Source organism: Emys orbicularis, chromosome 10 (genome assembly GCF_028017835.1).
Source record: "Emys orbicularis isolate rEmyOrb1 chromosome 10, rEmyOrb1.hap1, whole genome shotgun sequence".
NCBI classification, from domain to species: domain Eukaryota; kingdom Metazoa; phylum Chordata; order Testudines; family Emydidae; genus Emys; species Emys orbicularis.
The window spans coordinates 72,319,930-72,336,695 of NC_088692.1; positions in this window are offsets into that span (position 1 = coordinate 72,319,930).

Here is a 16,766-nt window from a genome sequence, read left to right on the forward strand (position 1 = left end):
TAAGGCCTTCCAGATGACCAGATGAAATGTGTTTTAGTCCTTCAGAATAAAAAGAAAAGAATTAGTCATGTGTTTGCTTTAAAATGCACAGACAGAAGAGGTTGTGTTTAGGACTGCTGTTGATCTGGACAGGGCCAGCTCCAGGCACCAGTGAAGGAAGCAGGTGCTTGGGGCGGCCAATGGAAAGGGGCGGCACGTCTGGGTCTTCGGTGGCAATTCGGTGGTGGGTCCCTCAGTCCCTCTCGGAGGGAAGGACCAGCCACCGAATTGCCGCCGAAGAATGAAGCGGCGTGGTAGAGCTGCCGCCGAAGTGCTGCCGATCGCGCCGCCGATCGCGCCTTTATCTTATTTAGTTAGTTAGTTAGTTAGTTATTGCTTCGCCGCTTGGGGCGGCAAAAAAGCTGGAGCTGACCCTGGATCTGGACCTAGGCCCTCCTGGAAAATACCAAAGTTAGTAGATAGATTTCCCAACAGGGCTCTACTTTTGTCAATGGATCTGCCATGGCTGATCCAAAACACACCTAAGGCCTCTTGTGTGCATGGGGACAGAAAGATAAAATGGAGACTGATGTTCTGCAGAAGTGGCTAGTGGAAACCAGAGTTTCCACCAGAACAGGGGGAAGAACAGCCTAGTCAAGGTGACATGCAGGAGTGACACAATATGAACATCTTAAAAAGCAATTTTGTCACATCCTTCTGTTATTATATTGGATAATGGTAAAGTGTCAGTTGCCAGGTGGGGCCAATACCAGGGACTAAACTGGGGGACCTCCAGAGCTAAAAGTGTAACTCTACAGTTAGTGCTAATGAACCAAGGTGGCAAGCAGAGAACTGCAACACATGCACAGTAGACTTCTGAGATTTTAACAACTAAATGCCCATCTGCACTGGGCATGCTCCAGCCTGGGGCTAAGAGAAATGTCCCTGCAATTGCAGCAGTGGGCTGCTGTGAAGCGTGCCAGCTCTATGCCCCTGAACTGAGTGCAGGGAGGGAGCCTGTCTCTCCTTGCTCTCGGTGACCCCCGTGCTGGGCCCAGGCAGCCCAAAGGAGAAAACTGCCTGAATCAAATGCAGAGAGGACAAAAGATGGACCTGCGAGGATGAAGGAAGGAGTAGATTTGTACAAAGAGACTGGGATTGGCTGGGCAAGGAGACTGGACTGGGAGCCATGGAGGGAAGCTACGGGGGGACTACGAGCCGGTAGTTGGGAGGGGGAGACTGAGTTCAGATGCGGTGCCAGAGGAGACTGGGACTAGCTAGACAAGAAGACTGGGATTGAGAATCTGTGGGGCAAGGGGAAAGAAGTGAAGGGGAGGGAGAGACAGGCCTAATAAGGACTCAGAGTGCAATGGGAAAACTGGGACTGGCTGGGCAAAGAGACTGGGACAAAGAGCTAGAGGTGACACACTGAAATTGGACAAGGAGCCTGGGGATCGATCTTGGAACTGGGAGCCAGTGCAGATAAAGAATGTGAGCAGGTGGTGGGACGACTGGAGGCCAGGGTGGTGGAGAGAGACAGATTGTATGAAGAACCAGGAGGGGAGAACTGGGATGAGAAGCCTGTGGAGTGGAACTGTCTAGGTAGAGGAAAGACAGGCCTGGGACAGAGACTACTGAAGGAGACTGAGTAGAAGGGGGTTGTGTTTGGAGAAAATGGGCAAAGAGTGTCTCACCCACCAGTGCTAGTCCACCCAGAGGATGACTTTTGAGTGCTTGACTTTACAACCTTCATAATGTTCTTTTAACATAGGAGTTTTTTGGGGGGTTGGGAGAATTGCATGTAATTTAAGTATAATTTTCTAAATACATATGTATAGATTCCTACATATATATCTAACTATTTCTGTATCTATAGACATGTAGAGGCATGGAGACACCCAATTACTGGAGCTGGAATTTACATGCCGTTCATCATGGCATAAAGCATACTGTTTTACTGAAGTAATGCACTCCACCTCACACACTCCTACTGTCTTTTGCAAAAGTCTCTCATCTTTTATTGAACAGTCCCCACCTCCAGTCTTCTAGCAAGCCTGGAATTAATATCATAATAAGAATTTATGTTAATATTCAGAGAACATTTGGTGTGCTCTGTCAGGTTTGAAAATTCACTATAACGCCATGCAGCTCATCAGCACTAATAAGATCATGGCCATGGAGAGCATAAATACGTTTGTTTTTGTTTCCAGCAGTTTATTGCTATGGTTAAAGAGTTCATAGAAATACTTGAAGTGTTAGTTCAAACATTTCCATTGCATGTTAATGAACATATATCACAGTTACATCTAGTCACACCTCAATTAGGCATTTTAAGGCTTCTAAAATGACAATGTGGGTTTCTTCCTCTCACAGAAAGAATCAAGCTTATTGAAACCATTTTAGAAGCTGTAGCCTTTGGGAGGTTTCCAAATTGCCATTTAAAGCTCTTACCGTTTCCATTAGCTCCTATCCCTTCACATTTTTTTCTGTGATTTTATTGATTTCCTGGCAGTTAATTGGCTAACAATGTTTTATTAAGACTTTTTTTCTCTACTTTTGTGAGAGATTAAATTTTCCCTTTTAAAACATGTATCATGGAACAACAGCCAATTTCCAGCAATATGCTTAGTTCACGGAGATCTTGGCTTAATAGACGTCAAATATTACTATCACTTTAGAGGTGAACTGGTGAGAATTTTTGTGGAAAACATTCCATTCTCCAGAGTTACGTTGGTGTAACTGAGAACACAGTCTAGCCTCTGCTTTTATACACAAACACAGTCATTGAAGATATGAAAGTTGAACTTAGACTTAACACATTTTACTGTCCCTAAAAATATTGATAAAAGGCAGACCATATTATATATGCCACAGGCAATCAAATAAATCACGTTTATATCTTGGGTGTCATGCAGTATTAAAATATTCAACAAAACAATAGTCTTGAAATATATTGAAAAAAAGTCTAACTCCTGCAAAGATTTTTCATAATTTAACAACCAAACAGTCCGTTTTACAAACTATAAATTATCTGCTACTAAATCCAAAACTGAAATATCAAGTATTTTGTCTAGCATGTTGTAATTCAATTACATACATTAAAACAAGTATAATTAAAAGTGTCTGGAACTCTCCTGCCAGAAAACTTTCTGGATTATGGGGTTTGCTCAATTTACAAACATAGATACAATTACAATGCAGTATGTTTAAAGTCCTGGAGGTTCAACAATACAAAACACTTAAGAAAAGATGAACTCTTACTACCTAAAAACTTGCCTTCTTATCTTAAGAATCCATAAATTCTTCTTATAACCGAGATGAACCAAACTTCACATCTATTTTTCCTAGCAAAAATTTATTCACATGAAGGTAATTCCCTGCCAGCTTCCTGTGACTGGAGCTGAAAGATGTATTAAAGTAATTCTAGACCGTTTCTCAAATGACATGTCAGCTATGAGCAAGAGTGACAAATATAGCTCGGTACCAGCTGTCATTCAGCTGCACACTACTTAAATGTCACCAGGAAGAATGCCATACACTGAAAAAAATGACTCAAGAAGTTGTGTGGTGTTCCCAGGCTTGAAGTACTTTAAACAATTATGCAATGCTCCCTTAAAAATAGAGAACTCTGCTGATATTATTAAAAGTGTCTGAGGTGTCTGTCAGTGAACCTAGACATGTTTTACAAAGTAGTGAGTCAAGAGTAAGTAACATTTCTTATACCTTATGTAGGGAGCATATATTCTCTCTCACACACACACGCATGCATGCACTGACCTAGTTAAGTTTAAATATCTGTTAGCTTCTTTATAAAAGTTTAAATGGCACAGTCCTGCTCCCACTTCAGTCAGCAGAAGTACTGCCATTTATTTCAATGGGAAGCAAGATCAGATCCTAGAAAACATTATGGTACAAGTAATTAATTTGTATATATATTTTAAATACATTTATTTCTATTACTACTGTACCGATACATACTGTACCTATACATACAGACTATCTGGAGGCTGAAAATGGCAGAGAAAACAGCTGCTGGCTAGGTAAGTGGAGTGCCCTGGCTTATCTGATCAAAGAACAGCCCCTATATTATTAATAATAATGATTAGAAATTATTTAGATTGCAGTAGCCCTGGTGACTTATGTGTCCAAACAAATCAACTGAAACTGAAATATGTAATACTCTCTAGCTTGCAGACAAGCTACAGAGCAAACATTAATTGCAGAAGTTCTTGAATGCCTTACAAATTATTCACCCATTTCCTCTCTTGTATAAGCCTGGAGTGACTGGCATAGTTTTGTTTAAAAGCACAGTGCAGTTATTGCAGCCTCAGAAATATCTATTTGTGTTTCACTGGCCACACAGGCCCACCAAGGAAAATTCTCCAATTTATTTTTGTGTTTCTTCCTCTCATTTTTTCTCACTCCTGTTGTTTGTCCACTAAGTGATGAATTATGAACTAACTACCAATGTGGCCAGGCTCCAGGGCCGGCTCCAGGCACCAGCTGAGCAAGCTGGTGCTTGGGGCGGCAGATTGTTCGAGGCGGCATTCTGCCCAATCCTAGGGCGGCACGGCTGCTTTTTTTTTTTTTTTTCGTTCCACTCCGGCCGCCCTGTAGGGGGCGGCGGTGCGGAGAACCAGAGCGCCCTGCAGGGCAGTCCTCTTCCTTCCCTCCCCGCCGACCGGAGCGGAGCCCTCGCGGCAGGCGGCAGGAGGCGGTGCAGCGGGAGGGGCCGCGTGGCAGCACCCCTGCTGTAGCCCTGGCCGCCCCCTTCTCTCTCTCTCCCGCCCGCTCCCTCCTCCTTCCTCCTCCCCCCCCCCCCCCCAGCCGGTCCCCCTGCACTCGCGCTCCGGCCGCGCCGCAGGTTTTTTTGTTTGTTTGTTTTTTGTTTTTTGCTTTGCCGTTCTGGCCGCTCCGTTTTTTTGTTTGTTGTTTTTTTGTTTTTTGCTTGGGGCGGCCAAAAAGCCAGAGCCGGCACTGCCAGGCTCATTCTGCATAGACTCCTGGCATCTCCTCTGTTATTTTTGAAGTCAGAGAGGAAATATTTCCACATGAATGGTGTAGCCTTAATTGCAGCCATTCTCAGTATTTTGACAAGATTGTCTGTATTAATTTTCAAATTAGAACCAAATTTTGCTCTCAATTATCTTGTGTAAATCTGGAATACCCCCCCCCCCTCCCGCCAGGGTTATCCTGGTGCAAAACCGGCACTGATGGCGCATGCCCTTATTTTAGGAGGCCACAACAGAATATTTGCTGAAATTCACCAGTGTACAGCAGGGCTCTGTACTACCTAAGTCCTACTTAACCTTTTAAAAAAGGAGCTGTAAGTGGGAGTTAAGCCTTGTGCTTACCCTCTGCACAGAGCTGCATTTCACCTGCAGTGTCTCTGTTTCAGTTTTTGCATACTTCAAGTTACTCAATTTGGAGGAAAATGTGGTGTTTTGTTTATGAGGTAAATGTATCCATTTGAAAGTAGACAAGTTCTATACTTGCTCTTCTCACTTGATCCCTTCACTGTTTTGTGTCCGGCACTTTCCTAGTTTCTCTATAATTTATGCTTCCCTTTTAAATTATGAAGGCTGAGACAATCTTCAGAATTTGAACTGATGCAGTGCTGTTTGGGTCTACAGAGCAGTAGATAGGGGCACTAGCTCTAAGAGGGGTGTGGGTTTCCTCCTTTTACATCAAAGGGATATTGATGCTGAATGCTAATGATGACAATTTAAATATCAACATTGTTAACTCTTTTGCTGCTGATTTTGGCAGAAACATTTAGCAGCTCTGGGGCTGGGGGCAAAGTACTATCAGCCTTTCCATCATTCTGACCCCAGCCCAGTATTATCTTTCATCTAAAAATTGCCATTTCTAGTAGCAGCATCCTCTTAACACCGTGCTGAGACATTCAGGTTGAGAGAAAATAGTGCTGAATTGCGACTACATCATTGTAATCTCCCATCCAACAAATGAACCTGCCCAACCTGCCTTAATTTATAAGAGCTGATAACTTCGCAACGGTGGTGTATGACTGCCACTGAAGAGCATAACCTTCTAAACATTTGCACATGTCAGCAACTGTATTCACCTAACTAGTCCCATTATTTCCAGAATCAGGTTCTCGACTTGCTATACACTTCTACACAGCTCTATATTTCCTCTTCTATGTCTAAACGACAATGCATTTTGAATTAGTGATTTTTATTAGTAAAGTATCAGTTATCTATGCAATTATATTTATCACATATCCTGGGTAAAGTGTATTGCTCTCTCTCCATTACTGATTTCACAATTGCTATTGATTTTATGTGGAAAGCAATCAGGCCCAGCTCCTCAATGATATGTAGATGCCTAATGATAGAAAAGGCCTAAAGATCTAAATAGAACCAAGGACGTGCATTTAACCATGCATTTAATCATGTCAGCTATTTGTTAACCAATTTAATTGGCTCACTTGGCTCACAAGTATATGCAGCTGTTTCCCCATATATCTCCAAGGTATTTAGTGCAAAGGGTCAACAAATGTACCTTGTTTTCCCTTCAAAATGACAAATGTATCCTCCACAGATGTCTCTTGTATCCCCCTCCCCAAAATAATATATGTATCCTGTGTAACCTATTATCTATAGGTCAGCGTAATGACGCAAAAGGATGAAGGCTAAGTTGTTTGTTACTGGTTATAAAAAGGGCCTGTTCGGCCATGTAAGGTGTGTCTCTCTTCTGGCATTAGCCGATGAGAGCACCCGCTCAGCTGATCGATCAATAAAGAACTTGGTACCCGTCTTCTTGTCTCTCCATGCCTCCTTGGTGTAATTAGGTAAGCTCCGGGGGGAGAACGGGCCCTATTTGGCTAACAAATTGGCGACTCCGCCGGGACTTCTCTCCCTGTAGGGGGCACTGACCGGCGGCCGAGGACAACTCCGGAGAGTGGCCACCTTGAGCTGTTGGTTTGCTCGAGCTCTGGGTCGCCGCAATCGGCCGGGACGGCTGCGCCCCCTCAATAGAGAACTCCTAATGACACGGAGACAAGACGGTACCAGAAGAAGGGGAAGGTCCAACTGCCGGACGCGGCCACTCCGGGCGGTAAGTGCGTTTACCTCTTGGGTTTGAGGGATAACGCCCCCGCAGTGTAGGTTGGACCCTTTAGGTAATCCCTGTTTGGGAAGGTATTGTAGGTGGACAAATGTTTTGTGGTCATGATAACTAAACCAGGCAACGGCTAATGAATAATTTCACTAACTTCACTAATCCGTGGGCCGTACTGGACAATTACTGGGACGTAGAAAAGCCCCAAGGCTTGCTTTTATTCCTGGTAGGGATACTGTTCTTTTTCATTCTAATGATATGCTGGAAGCCAAAATTGTAATAACCAGGTCTAGGACTTAAACCGACTCTAGCCGCACCGAGACTCCTGAAAGGGGAAACCCCGTGACCAGGATATCTTGATCGCAAGGGGGGTCGGTCGAACCCGTGACCAGTTTTAATTAAACACGAGCATAATGGGGTCCGGACAAAGCACATATGCTGGGACACCCTTGGAATGTATGTTAAATAATTGGAAGGCGTTTAAACGCCAGGCTGATTATGGAATGGTATTATGTAAAGATGATCTGATAAAATTCTGTACTGTGGAATGGACGACATTTGGGGTGGAATGGCCCATTGGGGGAACACTTAAATTAAAAACTGTGCAAGCTGTGCATGACATTGTAACTGGGGATGGACATTGGGACCAGTTTCCCTATATAGATATTTGGCAGGATCTTGTAGCCAATCCCCCCGCCTGGCTGCGAAAATGTAGAGCACAAGCCATTGGGGCCTTGATGGCCCGTGCCCCTGTTAGGCACCTTGGTCATCCCCCTGTTAAGAAACCCTGTCCACCAGCTGTGATTCCTTCTGCCCCTGATCCTATGCCCCCTCCTCCATTGTATCCTGGCCCTCCGGTCCTGCCAGAACAGTCCCCTTCCCCTGAAAGTGATACCCCAACGAAAAGATCAGGAGAGAATATTAGAGAGGATCTCAGCAATCAGGACTCCTCTGCTCCAGAGCCCTCTACGAGCTCCACAGGCTCCGCGGTGTCTGACCGCACTAGGAGCAAAACTGGCTCCGGGACGGCCCAGGGGGAATGGAACTTAACAGAAAACTACAGCCCTGGGGACACAAAATTCACTTTTATTAAGAGCCCTATAGCAGCAAAGGTAGCCCCGGTGCGCCAACTGCCCCTAAGGGAAACTGTAGCCCCCAGAGGTGCGCTCACTATGATATATGTCCCCTTTACTACGAGTGACCTATATAATTGGAAAAAACTCTTCCCCTCCTAGTGAGAGTAGGGGACCATTATATTTTCCACCAATTCGTTTGTAGCCCTTCCTGTCCCATTGCGCTGCTAGGACGGGATGTCCTTACCAAATTACAGGCGGAAATCTCGTTCAATAATAATGGGACTATGGAAGTTAGGCTCCCTAAACAACAAACTTCTAATTATCAAATGGCCCTTCTGAGTGCTGAAAATCCCCCCCCGGCGCAGTCTCAGAGTGAGAGGGACCAGCTGCCGGGGGTTAACTCTAAGGTCTGGGCTGAGGAGGGAGGCTTTGCTCGGGCTCGAAACGCTCTACCAGTGCATATTTCCCTTAAGGAAGGAAGCCGCCCAGTCCAAATTCGACAATACCCCCTTAAGTTAACCACTCGGATCGGGTTGAAGCCTCTGATTCAAAAGTTTTTGCAGTACGGCTGGCTAAGGGAAGGCACTTCCCCATACAATACTCCAATAATGGGAGTGCCTAAGCCTAATGGGCAGTATCGATTGGTCCAGGACCTAAGACAGGTTAATAAGTCAATAGAGGCCCTTTATCCAGTTGTCCCAAACCCTCATACTATCTTGGGCCAAGTCCCCAAGAACCACAGCTGGTTCTCTGTGATAGATTTAAAAGATGCTTTCTTCTCTATACCCCTTGATCAGGAGTCTCAGAAACTGTTTGCCTTTGAATGGGAGGACCCAGATACCCATTACAAGGCTCAGTATCTATGGACTGTTGTCCCTCAGGGACTTACCTGTGCACCCGAGATTTTTGGTAGCCAGCTAAAAAGAGATCTTGCCCCTTTCCTGGCTAGACACCCCTCGTGCAACATAGTTCAATATTATGATGATCTGCTCTTAAGTACTGAGACGGAGACAGCTTGTAGAGAGCAGACTATAGAACTCCTTAATTTTCTTGGGGCTCAGGGGTACAAGGTTTCCAGGGAAAAAGCCCAATTGGTTAGACAGCAGGTCACTTTTCTCGGATATCATCTTTGTCAGGGACGTCGTAGCTTGGGTAAAGACAGGATCCAAGTTATACTCGAGAGCCCTCAGCCCCGAAGTCCCAGAGAGTTGAGAGCTTTCCTGGGACTAACCGGTTTTTGCCAGCTTTGGATCCCTGACTACGGAGGGAAGGCCAGACCACTATACGAGTCCCTTACTAAAGAGGGTCTGCTCCATTGGTCATGGACCAAGGAAAAAGAAAAAGCATTTCAAGAGCTTAAAAAAGCCTTAGTTCAGCCTCCCGCTTTAGCTCTCCCGGATTCCCGGAAGCCGTTCACCCTATACGTTCACGAGAGGGGAGGGGTGGCATCTGGAGTCCTGTGCCAAAGGTCGGGACCGACCTGGCGACCTGTAGGTTACTACTCAAAGGTATTGGACCCGGTTGCCAAAGGCTGGCCGGCTTGTTTACGAGCCGTGGCTGCGACCGCTCTCCTTGTGCAGGAGGCTGAAAAATTAACCTTGGGTGGGGATACTGAGGTTGTGGTGCCCCATGGGGTACCCCAGATACTGGGAACAGGAGCCGGGGAAAAGCATCTAAATCCCAGTCGGCATACTAGATATGAGGTGGGGCTTTTGTTGGCCCCTAACCTGACTTTCAAAACAGTTAGTTCCCTCAACCCGGCTACCTTACTGCCTGATCCCCAAGTTCCCTGTAGGCCCCGCCCCACTCATGATTGTATTGAAGTCTTGCAACAAGAGACTAAACCTCGCCCTGATCTCTCAGATTTGCCCTGGCCCAATCCCGATATTGAAGGATACGTTGATGGATCTAGTTATGTAGTAGATGGGAAGCGATTTACAGGAGCAGCCGTCGTAGTTAAGAGTGGAGAGGTGTACAAGTTTAAGCTTAGCCCCAATTTATCTGCCCAGGCGGCGGAGCTGGTGGCTCTTATTGAGGCTCTCCGGTTAGGAACTGGGAAAACTATTAATTTGTATACGGACAGTCGTTATGCGTATATGGTGGTGCATGCCCACGGAACCCTGTGGAAAGAAAGGGGCTTCATTACGGCTTCAGGCCAAAGAATAGCCCATGGGACCCTTATTAAGTCATTGCTTGAGGCCCTGATGCTCCCCCTCCGGGTCGCCGTAATACACGTGCGTGCACATGGGAGGGCCCCTGAAACTGAACAGCGTAAATACAATCGATTGGCTGATCAGGCCGCGAAAGAAGCCGCACAAGAAGGAGCCACGTGGCTTCTCTGGGTCCAAGGTACAGGAGTTAAAACCCCTACTCCCCACTATACAGCAGAGGAAGTGTCCCACGCGCGAGCTACAGGGGCCCAACAAGTTCCCTCTGGGTGGTGGAAGTTGCCAGGGGGGGAGATTTTCGTACCTAGACCAGTACTCCAGGAGATTCTCCGATCCTTACATAAGGAGGGACATTTGGGATCAGGAGCTATGGTCGATTTGGCTACCCGGTCCCTTAGGGGATTGGGTATACATATGGAGGCCCAAAGAATTGTTAATAACTGTTCTGTTTGCCAGCGAACAAACCAAAAGGGGTGTGGCCCCCCCGCCCCAATGGGAGGCCGGCCCTGGGCTGCCTATCCTTTTCAAAGGTGGCAGGTGGACTTTGCTGAAGTCCCCCCTTGTAGGGGCTATAAGTATTTGCTTGTTTTTATTGACCAACTTACTGGGTGGGTAGAGTGTTACCCTACACGGCATTGTCAGGCACGGGCAGTCACCAAAGCCCTGTTACATGAAATACTTCCCCGTTTCCATCTCCCCGAAGTAATTGAGTCGGATCGGGGAAGCCATTTTATCTCCCAGGTGGTTCAGCAGGTGTCACGGGCCCTCGGTATACAATGGAAATTGCATACACCTTGGAGACCGCAGAGCTCGGGCCAAGGAGAGAGAATGAATAGAACTCTCAAAGATACTCTCACTAAACTGTGTATGATGTCCGGTTTAAAGTGGCCTGATGCTCTGCCACTCGCCCTTATCCGCATTCGGAGGGCCCTGCGTAAGGGCCTGAAACTTTCACCCTTTGAACTGGTCTTTGGGTTCCCTCCCCGAGTACTCATCCCGGGGTACCGAGAGGATGTAAACTGGGAAGTAGGGAATGACTCCTTGTGGAAGCAGGTTTCTGCGCTACAATCTGTTTTGTTACAGCTACATCGATACGCGGCGCCTTTCCAGACCCTTCCCTTGGATCAACCCGTGCATTCATTCCAGATCGGTGATCAAGTCCTTATCAAAAAGTGGAAGCGTGATCCCCTCACGCCACGGTGGGACGGCCCGCACACTGTTTCGCTCATCAGCCAGGCCGCCGTTAAGGTCCTCGGGAGCGACAAGTGGACACAGCATACACGGGTAAAGCAGTTTCTGAATCCAAACCCGGAGAGCAACACAACCGAAGAGGACAACAGCCCTCTGTCCGCTCCGGCTCTGGAAGCCCGGGGTGGCATAGGTGAAGACTCCACTTGGGAGTACCAAGGACTAGAGGGACTAAAGGGACTGTTTAAGAGAAAGGGACAATGAAGCTATCCTTTGTGTTTCTGTTATGTATATTCAGTTATTCATATGGTTGGGAAAACAGGTTTTTGCAATTAGGGGAAATAATAGCAGATTCCTTTAATCTTACCAATTGTTGGGTGTGTGGCGGTCCAGGAGAGTTAAATGAGTGGCCCTGGGTAGCCCAGCCAGTACAGCCCAAATGGTGGCTAAGTAACTTAAGCATAGTGCATAATGGAACAGGAAGGTGGACTGAGGATAGTGGCCCTTGGCGGCTCTATTCTACTGGGATGGGTATCTTTTGCCTTAATCGAATAAAACACGGGGGAAAGTATGTAGGGGAAAGTACGTGCAACTGGACTTTATCTCTAGGATTTGATTGCTATGATCATCCTAGCTGCCATATGTATGACTGTTTTAAGTATCAAGGACGATGGAACCATACCCATGTAAAGCTGACTAATAATAGCTGGGTAAGATGTTCCTACTGAAATCATACGGGCGATGGTTGTAAGGCAGTAGGATTGGATGGGTACTTTGATGCCCTCTTTTTAAGTTGCCAGCGAGATAATACCACCAGTAAGGACCACGTGGTACGATGGTATCAGTGGGCATGGCAACACCCTAATGGAACCCGAGTGACCCATTTTAAACAATTTTGGTCTAGTACCAATAGCCCAAAATTTGGTTGCAATTGTGTTTGGAAGGCAGGGGCTGGGGCATGGAAATGTGATTACTGTAATCCGGACGGCACATCTATTTTTCTCGGGGGGCCCATAGAATCAGGTAACTCATTGTATTATGAGGAGCCGGGCCCCGAAGACTACCCCGAGACCTGGGATGGCCCCTTTGCTAATGGGACCTGGGCCTTGAAAGGCCATTAGTGGATCTGTGGATCCTATGCTTATCGCAGACTGCTTCCAAACTGGTCAGAAATATGTTACGTAGAATATATTAGGCCTCTATTCTTTCTACTGCCTCAAAACCAAGGAAATAAGTTGGGAATTAAAGTTTATGATGATTTAATTAGAGAAAAACAGTTTGTGGACTCCACTTTGACTGCCGGGAGTTCCCAAACTTGGTGAGCTCAGGAATGGCCCCCTGAAAGGATCATCAAACATTATGGACCGGCCACCTGGAACCCTAGTGAGCTAGTAACAGGGGCCAGGGAACCAATTTATAATCTAAACCGAATCATTAGGCTGCAGGCTATCTTGGAAATATTAACCAACCAAACAGCCGCAGCACTGGACCTTTTGGCCGATCAATCGACTCAAATGAGACATGCAATTCTCCAACACCATATAGCTCTTGACTACTTGCTAGCAGAGGAAGGAGGACTCTGTGCGAAACTGAATGAGTCTAACTGCTGCTTACAAATAGACGATAATGGCCAGGCAGTAAAACAGTTAACAAAGGAAATGAGAAAGATAGCCCATGTCCCAGTACAGACCTGGGGTGGGTGGGACACAGATTGGTTTACCTCCTGGCTGCCACAATTGGGATGGCTACGAAAAGGTTTTCTCCTTTTTATATTCTTTGTTACCACCCTATTAACTCTCGCTTGCTTTACCCCTTGCTTGGTTGTGGCAGTTCGAAGACTGGCTAATCAGGTTACATATCAACAAATGATGATATTATACCAGCCAGTAGGAACTGAGGAACAAGGGCCATAAGGCTCTTAAAATGCTTTTAAGGGGGAGATCTGATAGAAAAGGCCTAAAGATCTAAATAGAACCAAGGACGTGCATTTAACCATGCATTTAATCATGTCAGCTATTTGTTAACCAATTTAATTGGCTCACTTGGCTCACAAGTATATGCAGCTGTTTCCCCATATATCCTCAAGGTATTTAGTGCAAAGGGTCAACAAATGTACCTTGTTTTCCCTTCAAAATGACAAATGTATCCGCCACAGATGTCTCTTGTATCCCCCTCCCCAAAATAATATATGTATCCTGTGTAACCTATTATCTATAGGTCAGCGTAATGACGCAAAAGGATGAAGGCTAAGTTGTTTGTTACTGGTTATAAAAAGGGCCTGTTCGGCCATGTAAGGTGTGTCTCTCTTCTGGCATTAGCCGATGAGAGCACCCGCTCAGCTGATCGATCAATAAAGAACTTGGTACCCGTCTTCTTGTCTCTCCGTGCCTCCTTGGTGTAATTAGGTAAGCTCCGGGGGGAGAACGGGCCCTATTTGGCTAACACTAACTACCATTGAAATCAATGAGGGAGACAAAGTGAGTCAAGTAGTATCTTTTACTGGACCATCTCCTGTTGGTGGAAGAGACAAGCTTTCAGATTTAGGATTATTCTTTAGGATTAGCTCAAAAACTTGTCTATTCCACCACCAGGATATTACCTGGCCCACCTAGTATCTCATATCCTGGGCCAACATGGCTACAACAACATTAAAAGCAAGGGGAATTAGGTATCTAAATATATTTGAGGATCTGGGTCTCAAATACTACAGTGATGGGCAAACAGATTAGATAGTTTCTGTTGAAAGGCCTACTACTTGTCTCAAAGGGAAAGCTGGTAGAATACTAGAGAGGAAGACGGCGAGATGACCATTCAGGGAGAAACTGAGACAGTGGATGAGCCCGGAACCAGAGATGGCTATGTTTCAACTATGGGCAAACTAATGCTAAGATATTGTGATAGTGGAAGTGAGTATGTATTTCATGATTCTTGACTGAGCATAATTTCTCAGTGTTACATTAACATAATTCTCTGTGGCATACTAGTTCACAATGCATAGCATGAAAATCTGTTTCCTAAACTGAATATCGTTTTTGCTCAGTCACTGCCTCAGTGACTGTACTGTGGAACTGCAGGTGCTTGCATTATTCGTAGGGTGGCCAGATGTCCTGTTTTTAAAAGGACAATCCCATATTTAAGCCCTTCTGCAGGTGTCCCGACTTTTTCTTAAAAACGGGCAAATTGTCCCATATTTTCTGTCGTGTCCACCCCCTTCCCCCCCAATCAGTACTGGCAGATCCTGCTGCTGGCCGGATCCCTGCTCGCGAGCCGCTCACTCACCAGCGGTGAGTAGGGGACAAGGGGGGTGGGTGTGCAAGGCTGGGGTGGCGGGGCAAAGCTGCAGCACATGGGACTGGCAGCTTCCTCTGCTGGTCCGTCAGTGCAGCCCCCACTGCGTGCTGGCTCTCGGCCAGCAGGGCCTCGCTCCTGTCCCGTTTCCGGTCAGCACTGGCTGCGTTCTGTGAGCTGCGGTGGCTGGTGAGTGCAGGGAGGCGGCAACCGGTTACATGTTGCCTCTGCTGCCCACCCATCGGCTCTTTACATGCTCCCCCTCTCGCTGTCCTCTCCCTGCTTTGCCCCTTTGCCTGCCCCCCGCCCTGCTCCTCCTCTATATCCTCACCGCCCCCGGCATGGCACGTCCTGCTCCCAGCGCTGTGCGGAGAACCAGCCCCTAGTCAGAGGGCTCAGCTCACCAACAGCCTGGCTGGCAGACTCCTTCCTTCCCTCATTGCCTCTGACTGGGCCGGTGCCCTGGGAAAGCCCAAGACCCTCCTGCCCAGGGCGCTGGCCAGGACGAGCCAAGCCCTGCATGTGCCAATGTCCCACACAGTGCTGGTACACGGAAGCCTCTCCGCCCCTCAGCCTGTTCACACCCCAAACCTACAAGCTCCACCGCAACCCCCCAGGCAGGGGCTTATTACACTCTTCACCTTTTCCCCCCCACCCTGGGTCCTGCCCCCAGGGAGCACGGGGCTGTTCCATCCCCTAGGCACCAGCCCCTGCCTAGCCACCTCTCTGGCCATGTTCGCTGAAGCCCTGCAGTCAGGTTCCCTGGGCCCTGGTGCATAATGCATCCTTAGGGCTTAACACCTTCCTGCCCGTGCTGTAGCCAGGGGACAGGAGGTGGCTGGGTTGTGTCAGTAGCCAGCAGTAGCCTGGAGATGTTAGCTGCCTTTCCACACTGTGTGGGCAGGAAGGGATAAGCTGCTTCCAGCCACAAGGGAGGGGGAGAGTAGAGATGAGCCCTGCAAAGACATGGGTCAGGCCATCCCTTCCACACCCCCCCCTCCCTGCAGCTGGAAGCAGCTCCTGTCCCTTCCCTCCTGCATGGTGCCAAAAGGCTGCTGCTGGCCACATTCTGGTGTGAACCCTGACAGAAATCTGGGCAGGGGCATGTGACCCTATGTGCCCCCCCCACCCCATATATTGCCCTGGGAAGACCCGGTGCCAGGTACCAGGAGAGGCGGGTCTATCCCAGCCAGGCATGGAGAACAGAGAGTGCCAGGCAGGGAGGGTCGGGTTGGTTGGTCACTCCCCCATGTGAGAGAGGGGTACGGGAGTATTTGTGTGTAACCGCTCCCCGTGTGTGTGTGTGTGAGGTGGTAGGTATGTGTGTCACCTGTCCCCTTGTGAACCCTAAAGCCTTACAGATAAGAAGGTAAATAAAAAGAATTCAGCTACACCATATTTCTTTTTGACAGGGGCTCAGTTAACTTGATGTTAATTTGAACGTTTCTACTGCATAGCTCTGATTGATTGCCATTGAATGCACTTGAATATGAGTAATTTTACCCGGTGTCCTGTATTTAGCATAGTATGGTCACCCTAATTATTCATATCAACTGCATTTTTGATTCTGGTTTAAATCAGGGAACGTTAACTACATTGAAGAGGGAGAGGTGTGTGCATGCCTGTGTGTTTATATTCTTCAAGCGGGACCAATTCTCCCAGCTTCGCGGCCCCGCCTTTTAAAGGCACAGGCTGACTACGCCTCCCAGGAGCATCTGTTTTTCAATGGACTCCACTTCCTGGGGCAACTCTTTGGCTCCTCCCCCAGGCCAAGGAACCAATCAAAAGCAGAGGCTCTGGTGACGTATATCCCTCCCGCATACTTCCCCCCCCTCCCCGCGCTGCCCTTTAAGAAATGTCACTTTCTGTTTCGCTCTGGGTGATACCCAGTAGCGGGGGGCGGAACGTTGGGGCCAGCTGGGGGGGCAGCGAGAGGAGCCCGCGGGCGGCGGGTCCGGTAGCCTGGCCGGGCTCTGAGCCGCCT